Source organism: Oncorhynchus masou, chromosome 3 (genome assembly GCF_036934945.1).
Source record: "Oncorhynchus masou masou isolate Uvic2021 chromosome 3, UVic_Omas_1.1, whole genome shotgun sequence".
NCBI lineage: Eukaryota > Metazoa > Chordata > Actinopteri > Salmoniformes > Salmonidae > Oncorhynchus > Oncorhynchus masou.
The window spans coordinates 35,511,860-35,526,511 of NC_088214.1; the positions used below are offsets into that span (position 1 = coordinate 35,511,860).

Sequence of the window (14,652 nt, forward strand, 5' to 3'; positions counted from 1 at the left end):
AATTACCGTGCGCTTCGCCACGGAGTGCAAAGGTCGATTAAAGACCCGAATGTCCAGTGTTGAAAGGAGGCGATACAAAATATCCAAGGTTGAGCTGATTGTCTATTGAGGTAAATTTGCATTGGTTACATTTTGATACATTTTCCAATACGGAAATGATGTTGACCTAATTTGCTACTTTTTATTCGCTCTATCCTATCATTCAGTGCACCAAATGTTTGTCTACATCACTGAATTGAAGTTGTGCTTGGCGTGTGGATTCATGAGTACATTTCATGACTCATGAATATATTATCAGTTGAACGTTGACCTTTTTAGAACAAATCATGCTAATCTGCAATCTATTCATTGGGTTTCTTGCTCATTAGGATCTCCAACGAGCACAAATTTGCCAGCAACAGTTCAACCAAAACAAACAGAACTGTCTTTCCAAGGGTCAGCAATATGAATGTCCTCTTGGAAACCTTTGTTCATTGTAATGTCCATCTATTACAACATGGAGGCATTTGTCAGACCGTTCATCTGACTTGCCCCCCGGGCGTCTCTGGTTCTTTGGGATGTCAACCAGGAGGGCATGAAGGAGACTGCAAGACTAGTGAAGGAGAAAGGGGCAACTAGGCAACTAGGGTCCACTACTACCTGTGTGACTGCAGTGAGAAGGCGAAGGTCTACAGAGTGGCTGACCAGGTAATCAATTGATGACTCATCTTCCATAAGGACTTTGATTACTTGATTATGGCGTATCTGGGGCCGGGGGACCTGTACCGACCCTCAGTGATGAAGATTTTTCACCTGTTAGCAAGCATGCGTTCACCTATAAATGCAAGCTGGGCAATTCCACGAACCAGAAATTATGCTTAAACTCAGATTATTAACTTTAAAATGTATACCAAACAAAAAACATTGATTTCAAAGTTTAACAAACCATACAACTCTATGCACAATGACTACTTTGAACAATTGACAGTAAATAAATAAAAAATGTTCCATTGGAAATCTGCAGAGCCAATGTTTGGTAACCAAAATTTGTATCTGCACAGTTCTTCATGTTAATGTGTTTTTCAGCGTAAATGTTAAAAGTAGCCCTTGTGCATAGAGTTCTATGGGTTGTTCAACTTTGAAATCAATGGTTTTTGTTCGGTATACATTTTTAAAGGGAAAAATCTGAGTCTCAGCGTAATTCCGTTACAATGAACTTGTCCGGCTTTGTCTTATGCTGCTGGTGACTTGTTCATTATTACTACAGTCATCATGGAGGTTGACCAACCCCCTCTTCTTTCCATTGTGTGTAGTAAACTTTCTGTCAAAGCAAACTGATGTTTGGAAAATCTATTGTGCTGGAGGCACGTTGAATGAATGGGAAACGAGGGAGTAGCTGGTTACCAAATGTCCAGTGTTGCTGAGAACGTAAGTACAGCCACATGACAGATGGTGATTCCTTGCAAAACTAGAACAAAAAAATACCATGGTCCTTTGGATTTTCACAATGTAATCCATAGTATGCTCCTTTGGAGGAAGGATTGTTTACATATATTTGACATGTGTAACTTAAAGCATTATAAAACGTTTATTGATTTTAGAACAACGGTGACATTTTGGCCTAACCCGGGACTCCTTCAAGACTCTGCAATGTTTCATCTGTTGGTGCTACAAAGCAACAAAAAAGTTGTAATATGAAGCTTTACCCCTTGCCCTGTAATATGAGTAGTATTTCAATTAAATATAAAAAAAATAAATGTACCTTTTCAATAACTTTTTCAAAGTTAACACCTATTTTATACAGAGGAATTGGCATAGTAGGCAATGCAACAAATCACAGCACTCCTTTTACTTGCACATATCATTGCACATCCTGAACATCAGTAACAGGGTGACCATTTTGAATCCATTTTCACATTCACTCTGTTGGTTATGTTCACAGATTGGATTATAACTCTAAAAGTAGCAGAGATCCCACTCTGGAACTTTGATATGGGCATAGTGTGTTTAATAATACATAGAACAATTTGCTCAATCAAAAAATGTACATTTTCTACATTAATGTTTAGACTGTTCAATATTCATAAATTAATGTAAGAATTGTTATTTAAATCAAAATACTACTCATATTACCGAGCAAGCTTTGTAACACTTCCAGATTATCATCATGGAGTCTTAAAGGATGCCTGGGTAAGGACAAAATGTCACATTTGTACTTAAATTAATTATTTCTCAGTTATGCTTTAAGATACAAATGTCGCATATACAGGTAACTGCCAAAATACAGTAAACATTTGAGTAAATGAGGGATACAAAGTATATTGAAAGCAGGTGCTTCCACAGCGGTGTGGTTCATGAGTTAACATCCCATCATGCTTAGGGTCATGTATAAAAATGCCCAGTGTTACTGAATATCCCGGTATGGCACAAGGTCGGCATGAAGGTATGACAATCTGGATACCGCCCAAACTTACAAAACACCAAATGATGGAACAATAGTGTCACATCAAATGTAAAAGTCCGTTTTAAACTCCAGGCAATCTTTTAAAACCCCTTCAACCTGTTACCCATGTCCATAAGTACATAGCAACAATGTTAAATATTCCTTACCATAACTGGGTTGCCAGGATGTAAAAGACAAAGATGTGTGTTGATTCAACATGTGTTTTTAAATGTTAAATCCTTACGTCTATTGACGCACCCGTGTGTCAATCTACTGTAAGTGACATAATTTAAAAATCCCCATTCAAATCTGTCAGTCTAAAATGGATATCTATGGGCTTGGTCTCATTCCCCTGCATCCGCCTGTGTCTGCCTTCCACATCCGCGGAGGAAGGTGGCTGAGCTAAAGCGGTGCTTGTCAGATCATGAGACATCCCGAAAATCGGTCTTCTTACAACATTTGTAGGCCTACAAACTAATATGACCACTATGGAACGATGGTGTTCTCCATTTTGCTCGACGACTCCCCCACAAGCCTCACGGGACTCATTTGAAGTCTGTAAAGGGGATGCGTTAACTTCTGTCTGAAGGGTTCTAACCGTATGACCTACAAACTACACTCATAATTTAACAATTTTATTGGTATTTACAGATGGCATACAAGTTTGTAATTAAGGCCTATAAGTTCAAATGTTCCAGAAGAAATTTCTGCCCCCAAAAAAACATTTAGATTTTTTTTTTCAAGTTTACGTTCAAATGGCTCTCCTGTGAAGAAGTGATGTGCGACATACGCCTAGTTTCCTGAAACGAGTCACAGAGGTTCTTTAAGATAGGAGACGATGCCAGACGCATGACGGAACCAACCCTATGAACTATGCCTATGTAACATGTCTGTAATCAGTATATAAAGAAACTAAACGGGACTGCCCTGTGGGAGCTCCTGACAGACAATCACTATGGTGCATCAAGTTTGTTGGAACCTCTCCAGCATGCCGACAAAGAATTATTCATTTAAGATTGACTTTGAGTGTCCCTGTGTAAGAATTTTGACAATTTGGTGTCAACGAACAGAATGATTGATTCTGCCTGCGGAGCTTTCCAGTGGGGGTCTGCGAGAAACCGGTGGGTGGCGCATTTTATGAAGCATTAGGGAAATTCCCGTCTGACCAAAAGACGAGGAGACCCACCCAGATCCTTACTGTGAGCTGTCCAGGAGGAGACGCATCAACCACAAACAAAAGTGGGACATGTCTTCTGATTTCAGTAAGTCAATTTAAATGAATCTGTATAAAACATTTAAATGATTAAAAATAAAATCAAGGTAAGTAACGCATAAAAGGGTACCCATAGTTTTCTAGAGAGAAGGCTTATGAAAAGACTAGAGCGAGGGCCGTAATGGTACCCTGGAAAGCCCCGCTGACAGCTGTCTGTAGGCATTTATAAGAAATGTCTACGTGGTCTGCTGCCACTACAAATAACACAAGTTGTTTATGAATACGTGTTGTTATTAAATATGTACAGGAGATGCATACGGTGCATAGCAAGTAACAAGATAATCATTGAAGATGCACATGGGGTAATAAGTAATTAGTAATTATTTTTACTAAGTGAATGCGGATGTGAAAGTTGTGTATGGTTGAGTAAGTGTGGAAGGACGTGTTAAGCTGATTGAAATATGGATAATAAATGGATTGAAATTATTACTATTAAGATTGAAAATTGGATAATAAGAGATTGAAATATGGATAATAAGCTGATAGAAATGTAGCTATAATATACGGAGTGAATAAGAGCTGTCAGGGGACTACCTCCAGTGTGAACGTAAGCTGAGTTTTCCAGTTCTGTGTGAGCTGAGTTTTTCGATCTATAACATTATCTACGGTTCTGGGGATGGGGGGTGTCTACAGGTAGAGGCTACCTTGTTACTCGAATGAGATTTCTGAGACATGTCTCAGAGGATAACAGGTCACGATTAGTAACAAGGAAAACATGATTACACGTCTCATTAGTAATGAGGATAAAATGTTTCTGAGGGTGACATGATTTTAGATTACATGAGGATAACATGACTCATTAGTGGTGGTATAACATCATTATATATGTGGAGATATGAAAGAAGGTACTACTCCCAAACATGTTGTTAAATAGAACATGAGTGAATATTTCAACCCCTGTATGAATAGAACACTGGTGTAGAGGAGGAATTTGCGATGTAACACAAATGTATAACGGGTTACTAGAGATAAAGATGAAGTAACAATATAAATAATAATAATAATAATAATAATATACAACTTGCACACCCACACTTAGACGTACGTAAGTGGTGTAAAAAGTATTCTGAGTTCAGAGTGGTCCCTTTATGGATCATTTGATAAAGATAAGGTTAAACCATTATACGGGACTTGACTTACTCCTAACCAAAAACTATAAATCCTTATGTGATTTCCTCCACCCTGGTAATATATTTTGAAATAAACCCCATACCCTGTTAAATAGAACCAATGATTTTCTGTTAACTAAACTTAAGGCTACAAAGTATTGTACTCCTGATGGCGTTTTTCATTGAAATCCCGAATGATGACATTCTAAACCAATTCGTGAGTAGTCAAAATGGAAACTGCATCTGTTTCCCTGTCTATGCTGTCTCAGGTGCCAGACTTATTATGGCCCAAGCGCACAGTCTACACAGGACTGACAGACCGTGCCAACCCAATTAATACATATTGATCCCTCCAAAGCATTACATGTTAATCTTAAAATCATAGCCATCTTAATAAATGGAAGCAGAAAGTGAATATCCAATAGAAATTTGAAACAAATATAAATATAAAGTAACATTGTTAGGGTAGGCTAAAATAAAAACCATGCCTTCCAATATGGACAAAGGTGTATCATTTTTGTTTTAAACCTTGCAATAGGGGAAAAAGCAGAACATTGTTTGAGACTGATCCGTGTATATTAGTAGTAGTAGATTGAGAAGAGAGTCCTAGTTGAAAGAAACAGATATGGAGATTAGTGAAAGTAACAAAGTGAATTGTAATTGGCTTTCAGATAGCACTCCAATAATGCAATGTCTTAGTAATTTGAAGAAGTAAAATGGAGGGATTGAGGATTGGGACTGATATTAAATTAGAGGACGCTCACTCTTTAAGGCCTGGTCCACTGCTCTTGTGTTTAAGTCATCTGTTGTTTGGGTTAGAGATAAGCTTCCGTTGGAACAATAGATTGCCTCGAGTAGACACTGAACTCAACAGGTTGTAAGAGAGACAGTGTGGGAATTTGGGACAGAGGTATGAATAATTGAATAAGACAAGTTTTTGACAATTACTCAATTGTATAGTTTAGGTAGCACCAGTGATTTCAATAAGGTAATGTAATCTAAATCAATATTTTTTCATTACGTTGAACTGTGTCGAGAATTGAAGTAGATCCAAGTAAATGGTTTTAGTACTGAATATTGAGCTGATAAGCCAGCACCAACTTTTTGAAGGTCCTAGTAGATTTGTTAATCAACAGGCTTCATATTGACATGTTTATCAATGATTATGTACTGTATCTCTCCCTTTGAAAGGCTTCCTAAGGCAAGTGCCTTGGGAGAGCAGTTAAAGGTGCCCGGATCATTAACAAGTTTATAATTGATCAATAGTCCTATGTGTGCTTCAGGCCACGTGAATGTCAGGGAGAGAGCGCTGCCCCTGAATGTGGGACACCTGTCTCTAGTCTATTTTCACATTACCTTATAAGATACAATTATTTCCTTTATGGAGTTGTAATTCATTATTTTTTATTTAACAGGCAGTGTTGTTGTTTTTTTGGTACGCATGAGTCACGATGTGAGTCACGATGTGAGTCATGTATCCAAAGGGGTATTACCGATCCCCCTATGGTAAATATGCAAATTTGGTTCCCTGGGCCTTTGGAAAATATGCAAATAGCTTTTCTTCACATGCCTTCCAGTAAACGGAAAAATATGTTTGTAATGGTTGAGTTACTCCAAGTGGGTTGAAGTTTTCCCCACCTCGAGTGATGTTGTTTTGTTTTTATCTTGCTTCAATAACAAATTTCTCCAGATTGGGTCTGCTGGATGGTCGGGATTTCTCCCTAAGGATTAGCCCTCTGACTCCCTGACCCTGTAACTCTGCAATGAGATCGCCAAGATGATTGGTGAGTAAAAGACACTTTTGAGGTAATGGCGAAGGTGACCACAGACGATATCTAGATGCATGGAAGGGATAATGTGACCAAGAACTGGGTGAACCTCAACCTTCCCTAACCGGCTGAAGCAATGACGACAATGGCGTTCAGTATGGTCTTTCACCACTTCTACCGTGAGACCTGAGTCCAAGCCAGCAACCTGTACACACCATCCAGTCAAAACTATCAACTGCCTTTTCTCTCAGGAGTGCAACATGAGTCCATGTGGAGTGAGGATAGGGAAAGATCCAGCCAAACATGCTGGTGTACTAGTAGGAAAATGGACAAAGACATAATGGACTGTAAAGAACAGTGGCGGCTCAGGTGAGAGACATAATCAAGGGTCATCCACTTTGAACATGTGCCATTGGGAGGATGAACTGAAACACTATCTGAAGAACATGTAGATACACCAGAAGGATGGGTGCCGAGAGAGGGGTGGTCAACAGTCCCCTTAATTAATTTAGGCTTATCCAAAATTGTCAGGTTGATTGCGGAGGTCTGCACATTGCAACATTTATAGTAATTTAGATTAAGAATGCATTGAGATACCAATCTGTCATTACTGCAATTGATGAGAAAATTTCATGCTAGAAAAATAAGATATATATACTGTACAATGTACATTCTGCTAAGTTGATGGTCTTAAATTAAAGTGACAGAACCAACATGAAGCACTAAGGACTGTCATCCTAAATTTGGGTTGGATAATTTAGCAGTAGTTATAATTATGATTTGGAAAGGCTTCTAGAGACATATATGCCCCTAAAATGTGAGGAGAGCCACTAGATTGTAGCTTGGGTTATCCTTGCCCCAATCTCATTCCTTTCAAGGTTGGTGTGAAACTGTTATAACGTGTTCTCTCTCTTTCCTGTGAAAATCAATATGCATTTACCCTAGACCATATATGGGAGATCTCTACGAGACGCAGAGAACTGGAAATGCTAAAATAATTGCGGAAACTGGCTCTGCAAAACAGAGGCTCGACTATCTTTTGGCAGGTCAAGGGGGCAGTTGTGCAATCAATGACAATGGATGTTGTACTTTTGTCCCAGATCACTCTTCTAATATGACTGATCTCGCCCAATACATTGCCACTGTTGCTGAGAATAATTCCCCACAACTGGAGTGGACTCCTGCAACTTGGTTGGAATCCCTGTTTGGAAGTTCGGAATCCCAAATTCCCAAATGGGCTGCGGCGTGTGTTTTTGTTTCTTAGTTTGTATAAATTGTGTTTTTTAACATGCTGTGTGCGTGTAGTTTTGATAAATTCACTCCCATTTAATAGAAGTAGCTTTATTATGATAGTTGAAATGAAGTGTCTAGTTTTATGTGTTGATTTCCCTTACTTCAATAGAAATATGGTATGGAAGTTAAAGAATATTTACCTTAAAATGTAATGATTTATTTTCATACAAGTGATAAAAAGGTGGAATGTGAATTTTACTTTGTACATGTTGTGGGAAAATTCTTACACAAGGACACTTGAAGTCAATCTTAAATGAGTAATCGTTTATTGTCAGCACGTTGGAGAGATTCCAACCAACTCAATGCACCATAGTACACATGTCAATCAGGAGCTCTCCCTGGGCAGACCCAGCAGTTGTCTTATATACGGCTATACACAGACAAGTTATATTTGCATAATTAATTAATTATTACCGTTTTGTTTCATTTATGTGACCGACCAATACTGGTTCATAATGTGACAGACCAACACCACACGAGGCTTCTCTCTAAGCTGAGACCTTGAAACTGAGATGTCTTTCCTTTGTTCTCAAAACACGGTCTGGACGTACTGCAAAATTGCAGCTATTGATAAGAGGAAGATTTGTTCAGTCAACAACTTCAATGAACACAGAAATGGGTTTATAGAACATCACATGAATAGAACACAGAAATTTGTTATAAGAAAAGCACACATTAAAATTCCCATTGCATGCATCTTGTCTTTGGTGTCATAACCAATCCTTGGTTCCTACCTGTGCCTGGTAAAAATATGAAGGTGGCCGTCATGAACTCCTACTTTAGACTTTGGCAGAACACCCAGAATATGTTCTTTAAGATAGGAGAGGGTGCCAGACACATGACATAACCAACCCTATGAACTATGCCTATGTAACATGTATGTAACCAGTATATAAGGGAACTAAACGGGACTGCCCCGTGGGAGCTCCTGACATTCTCCTGACGTTCACTTTGGGGCATCAAGTTTGTTGGAACCTCTCACAGTGAGCTGACAATAAAGAATGATTAATTTCAGATTGTCGAATTTCCACAACACCATACACACCATCTGCCCGGTACAGTTGAAACCGGGACTCATCTATGAAGAGCACACTTTTCTAGTGTGCCAGTGGACATCGAAGGTGAGCATTTTTCCACTGAAGTCTGGGTTACAACGCCGAACTGCAGTCAGGTCAAGACCCTGGTGAGGACGACAAGCACGCAGATAAGCTTTCCTGAGATGGTTTCTAACAGTTTGTGCGGAAATACTTTGGTTGTGCAAACCCACAGTTTCATCAGCTGTATGGGTGGCTGGTCTCAGACGATCCCGCAGGTAAGAAGCCGGATGTGGAAGTCCTGGCTGGTTACACTTGGTTGGACGTACAGCAAAATTTTCTAAACAACGTTGGAGACAGCTTATGGTGGAGAAATTAACATTACATTCTCTGGCAACAGCTCTGGTGGACATTCTTGCAGTCAGCATGCCAATTGCATGCTCCCTCATACCTTGTTACATCTGTGGCATTGTGTTGTGACACAACTGCATATTTTAGAGTGGCCTTTTATTGTACCCAGTGCAAGGTACACCTGTGTAATGCTATTTAATCAGCTTCTTGATATGTCACACCTGTCAGATGGATGGATTATCTTAGCAAATGAGAAATACTCACTAACAGGGATGTAAACAAATTTGAGAGAAATAAGCTTTTTGTGCATATGGAACATTTATAGGGTATTTTATTTCAGCTCATGAAACACATGACAAACACTTTACATGTTGCATTGGTATTTTTGTTCAGTCTAACATGACAACTCTATGGAAAGGGGAGATGCTTATGAACACCATTCTCCATTTTGCTCTACGATCACCACAAGTGTCACGGGACTATATAAATGACGGAATTATGGAGGTAGTTTTGTGCCAACAAAAATAAGGGGTTAAATATGTGAAAAAATGAATATTTATTGAGATTTCTTGTATCTCCTAGATATAGGATAGACGCTACTGTCTTTTTTTGCTATTTATAAATGATATTTAATGCGTTTTATGGGCTGTAGTAGTAAAAGACAACTTCAATATTTTGGGGGGATACCTAAAAGTTGTACTAAAATTCAAAATCAAATAGCTAAGTAATGAGCCATGGTATCTTAAAACCATTCTATATGTTAGTTTAGTAGACTAACCCCCCCCCCAAATGACTTAGACTTTTAGAGGATTTATTAACACATCTTTGTTCAGGTCAAGAGAGAGGTGGGGAATGTGAGCATTCTCAACACTGGCATCGTCACAGGCAGGAATTTCATGGACGCGCCAGACTCCCTCATTGAGAAAACCATTGAAGTAAACACCTCACTTTTGGGTGAGCTAATGCTCTTACAGCTCACATCTGCTACACTGACATCAACACAACTATCTTGTCGGTTTTCCCTCCCTTGCTGTCTTCATCAATGCAGGCATTGAAATGTGAAAGCCATATCCTAAATCATGTCCCTTATTGTGGCAATTCCACTCACTCTCCCTCCAGTGAACACAGATCTGAAGCAAACTGAAATGCATATTTCATTGTGGAAGTTCTTAACCTGATTTCTTCTCATTTCTCTCTGGACTTATGAAGCCTTCCTCCCAGCGATGACTGTCAACAACCATGGTCACCTGGTCAGTGTTGCTAGCACAGCAGGTCTGATTGGTGTCAATGGACTAGCAGGTAAATCACCTACTATGCATGTGTGTGCATGACTTACTCCAATGTTCCTCAATACTGGTCCTGGAGAGCAACGGTGTGCAGGCTTTTGTTCCAGTCCTACACTGCCTGTAGCCTAGCCTGGAAACGCAACGTTGAATTTCATGGGGAGCATCGCTGCACAGCTATGTTCGATCGAGTTCAAAACCAGGCTCTGGCTGTGCCACTCAAGGACATTCAGAGACTTGTCCCGAAGCCTCTCTTGCATTTTCCTGGCTGTGTGCTTGAGTTTGTTGTCCTGTTGGAAGGTGAACCCTCACCCCAGTCTGAGGTCCTGAGTGCTCTCTAGCAGGTTTTCATAAATAAAGGATCTCTCTGTACTTTGCTCCGTTCATCTTTCCCTCAATCCTGACTTGTCTCCCAGTCCCTGCCGCTGAAAAACATTCCCACAACATGATGCTGCCACGACCATTTTTTTTTTTTTTTAACCTTTATTTAACTAGGTAAGTCAGTTAAGAACAAATTCTTATTTTCAATGACGAACAGTGGGTTAACTGCCTGTTTGGGGGCAGAACGACACCGTAGGGATGATGCCAGGTTTCCTCCAGACGTGATGCTTGGCATTCAGGCCAAAGAGTTCAATCTTTTTTTCGCCAGACCAGAGAAGCTTGTATCTCATGGTCTGAAAGTCTTTAGGTGTCTTTTGTCAAACTCCAAGTGGGCTGTCATGTGCCTTTTACTGAGGAGTAGCTTCCGTCTGGCCACTCTACCATAAAGGGTTGATTGGTGGAGTGTTGCGGAGATTGTTGTCCTTCTGAAAGGTTCTCCCATCTCCACAGAGGAACTCTGGAGCTCTGTCAGAGTGACCTTCAGGTTCTTGGTCACCTCCCTGACCGAGGCCCTTCTCCCCCGATTCCTCAATTTGGCCTGGCGGCCAGCTGTAGGAATATTCTTGTTGGTTCCAACCTTCTTGCATTGAAGAATGATGGAGGCCACTGTGTTCTTGGGGACCTTCAATGCTGCCGAAATGTTTTTGTACGCTTCCCCAGATCTGTGCCTCGACACAATCCTGTCTCTGAGCTCTACGGGCAATTCTTTCGACCTCATGGCTTGGTTTTTGACATGCACTGTCAACTGTGGGACCATATACAGAAAGGTGTGCCTTTCCAAATAATGTCCAATCAATTGAATTTACCACAAATTAACTCCAATCAAGTTGTAGAAACTTGTCATCATGGGGTATTGTGTGTAGATTGATATATTTTTTTTAAAGTAATACATTTTAGAATAAGGCTGTACAGCAAATGGTTCAAGGACAATGCAATTCCACAATTTAGTTGGTATTATCTTGATGTGGAGACCTGTTTTATATATACTCTGTGTTGTAGTGTTTTACTTTTATTTCTCTATTTTCTTTATCTGATTGTTGGGAAGGGCCTGTAAGTAAGCATTTCACTGTTAGTCCACACCTGTTTACGAATCATGTGACAAATTCAATTTGATTTGAGAACTTTGTTTATCCTGCTCTACTGTATGCCAACATATGTGTTTCTCTCCTGGTAGATTACTGTGCCAGCAAGTTTGCTGCTATTGGCTTTGCTGAGTCTGTGGCTCTGGAGCTGCTGGCAACGGGGAAGGATGGTGTCAAGACTACCATTTTGTGTCCACACTTCATGAACACTGGCATGTTCGATGGCTGCAATTCTAAGTTATCTGCCATAAGAAGTGTTACTGTATATGGGATTACATTTCCCACTTTAAAGTAGCCATTGTGTTTATAAGAGGTTATTATCCTCATTGCATATTTGTAATAGTTTTTCTCATGAAAAGTTTGAGATGACCCTGCTGAAGGGTATTTATTCATCCATGAATAAATGAATATGCAATCCCTTTAAGAGCCAGGGCCAGTTCTGTTTTTATGGGACATGAAACTGAACAAGAGACTTTTTAAATTGAGATTGGTTTTATGAAGCGTGAAATGGAAGGCCTTGTCTTGGCATTGACAGGGTGGAATTGACGATTGTGAAATGACATTAGTAACGAAGGTGCTGGGAGACTTCCTCTTTTAGCGTGTGTACACAATCACTATCAACAACAAACATGTAAGTACTTACTTTGCACTAGACGAAATGCTGCTTACTGTGGACTGGTGGGCTCTGTTGTTGCCTATCCTGGATCCAGACTAAGTAGGTTGCCCTCAGGTAGGTTGCCCTCAGTCTAGTTCTCTAGCCTGCCTCCCCACCTAAAGTAGATTAAAGTATTTAAATGGTTAATATCGGCCCTAGATGTCACTTTTGCCTTTGCAGCTTGTTTTTACTGTTCCTGATCCAAGCTAGGCTGTTAGTATGAGTCTTCAGACAGGCCAGGAATAGCCAAACAGACTAGCGAGGTGTCCTAAAGTGGTCAGATTATAGTAGACTATGCATGGTAGGGATTTACGGATGGACCAAATGGTCACAGGTGGCTTGAGTAAGGTCAATAGGTTAAGTTGACCAGACGTCCCTGATTTCCGGGGACAGCCCATAGTTTTGGTAGCCTGTCTTTGGCTAGAGCTGTCCCCGATATAACCCCCCCTCCCCCCCCGGAGGCTGAACGTTTGAATAAATGATACAATTGTAACCACTGTATGAAAGTGCATTCAACACCATAGGCCACCGGACTTTATAGGCTACCTGTGGAGGGGTAATACATTTAAATAATCAATATATATCAGCAACACCCCCTCCTTAAAATCAAATCACCTTGCAATAGGTCAACTTCAGATTCTGCTGTTGAAACGCCTTGTGTAACAGCAAGGAAAGTTAGAGGCACAACTTTGAAAGTTAGAGGCACAAAGATCACATCCCCCTACATTCTAACCTCTCAACATTACCAATAACAGGAGGTTAGATTTTTTTTGGCCGTATGATAATTATAATGATATATTACATTATATAATTATAAGGGTTTAGAAACATATTCTATTCTTAATGACATACTGACTCCAAAATGACACAATACATTATTTACCATTGATTTCTATTGGGCACAAAATAATCTGAAACGCAATTTAAACAACCAAAACCCCCACGCTTTAAGACAATAGTCAAACATTTTCATACCGTTAGTGTATGTGGACCTAAGCTTTTGAGCTGGGTTGCCAAGCAACAGAACTTTAGTATTTTGTCTATGGACAAGGGCATAGCCAGGCTAAACCGCCAGCACTTATGAAGTGTGCTACTTCACTGCATCAGGCAGGCTCAATAAGATCAGATATAGTCAAGATAAACGTATATTTTACAAAAATGCTATGTTTCTTCACTAGAATAAGGAATACTACATTCAATAACATGGTTTTCTTCAGATATTGTGAGACACACTGGTTGTTATTTGGGAGCACACATTAATGATCACAGGTTCTAGTTGAAAACTTCACTTCTGATCCACTATAGATGGTTATTTATCCAAGAGAGTTGATAATGCACAAATGGTGACGTGAGTGTTTAATAAAGTGGCTGACCTTTCCTCACCGTGTCCTCGTAGTTCCTTGCAGTGGAAGCAGACGGACTCTCCTGGGGAAGTACCTGGGTGTCTTCGAGAACACAGAGCACTATGAGACAACATGCCTTAAGCTGCGTTGGTCCCTTACACGCTGTTTGGCCCACGTTTAACCGATGGCCATTGCCAACACACAACTCAGACTGTGAATTGTGCTTTCTGTTCCATTCGAAGCCATTCGATATGAGCATCAGCATCATTGGCTACTGATAACAAAGTGTAGATTTGTGGTTTTAACAGCTGTCAGCCTTTCACACTGTTTGAAGACTCCAAGGGTATATTTGTTAGTATAACAAGGTAAATTGTCGGCATTCAATTTTCACCAGATGGGCAATGGGTGGTATCAGGGAATTCCATCTGCATAGTGTTGGTGCATCATCATTGGTGCAAAAGGTAGATTCTATCACCTTTACTTATTTATTTGTGATACACAGACGTCACCCAAAGCCCTGCTGAAGGATTTTACATGTGCATTAATGGATTTCCATAACGATATATTTTAGGGAACTAGTGAGTGAAGGAGTTGATTATTCCAAAAACATTTTTACTACTGCATTACAAAAATATGTCAAAGCTGTTTGAATGTGCC

The 14,652-nt window shown here is 39.9% G+C and overlaps 1 pseudogene; it reads left to right on the top strand.

Annotated features, from left to right (window-relative positions):
• Positions 1-526: 526 nt before the first annotated feature.
• On the top strand, positions 527-14,176 carry LOC135507153 (epidermal retinol dehydrogenase 2-like; annotated as a pseudogene).
• The last annotated feature ends 476 nt before the right edge of the window (positions 14,177-14,652 follow it).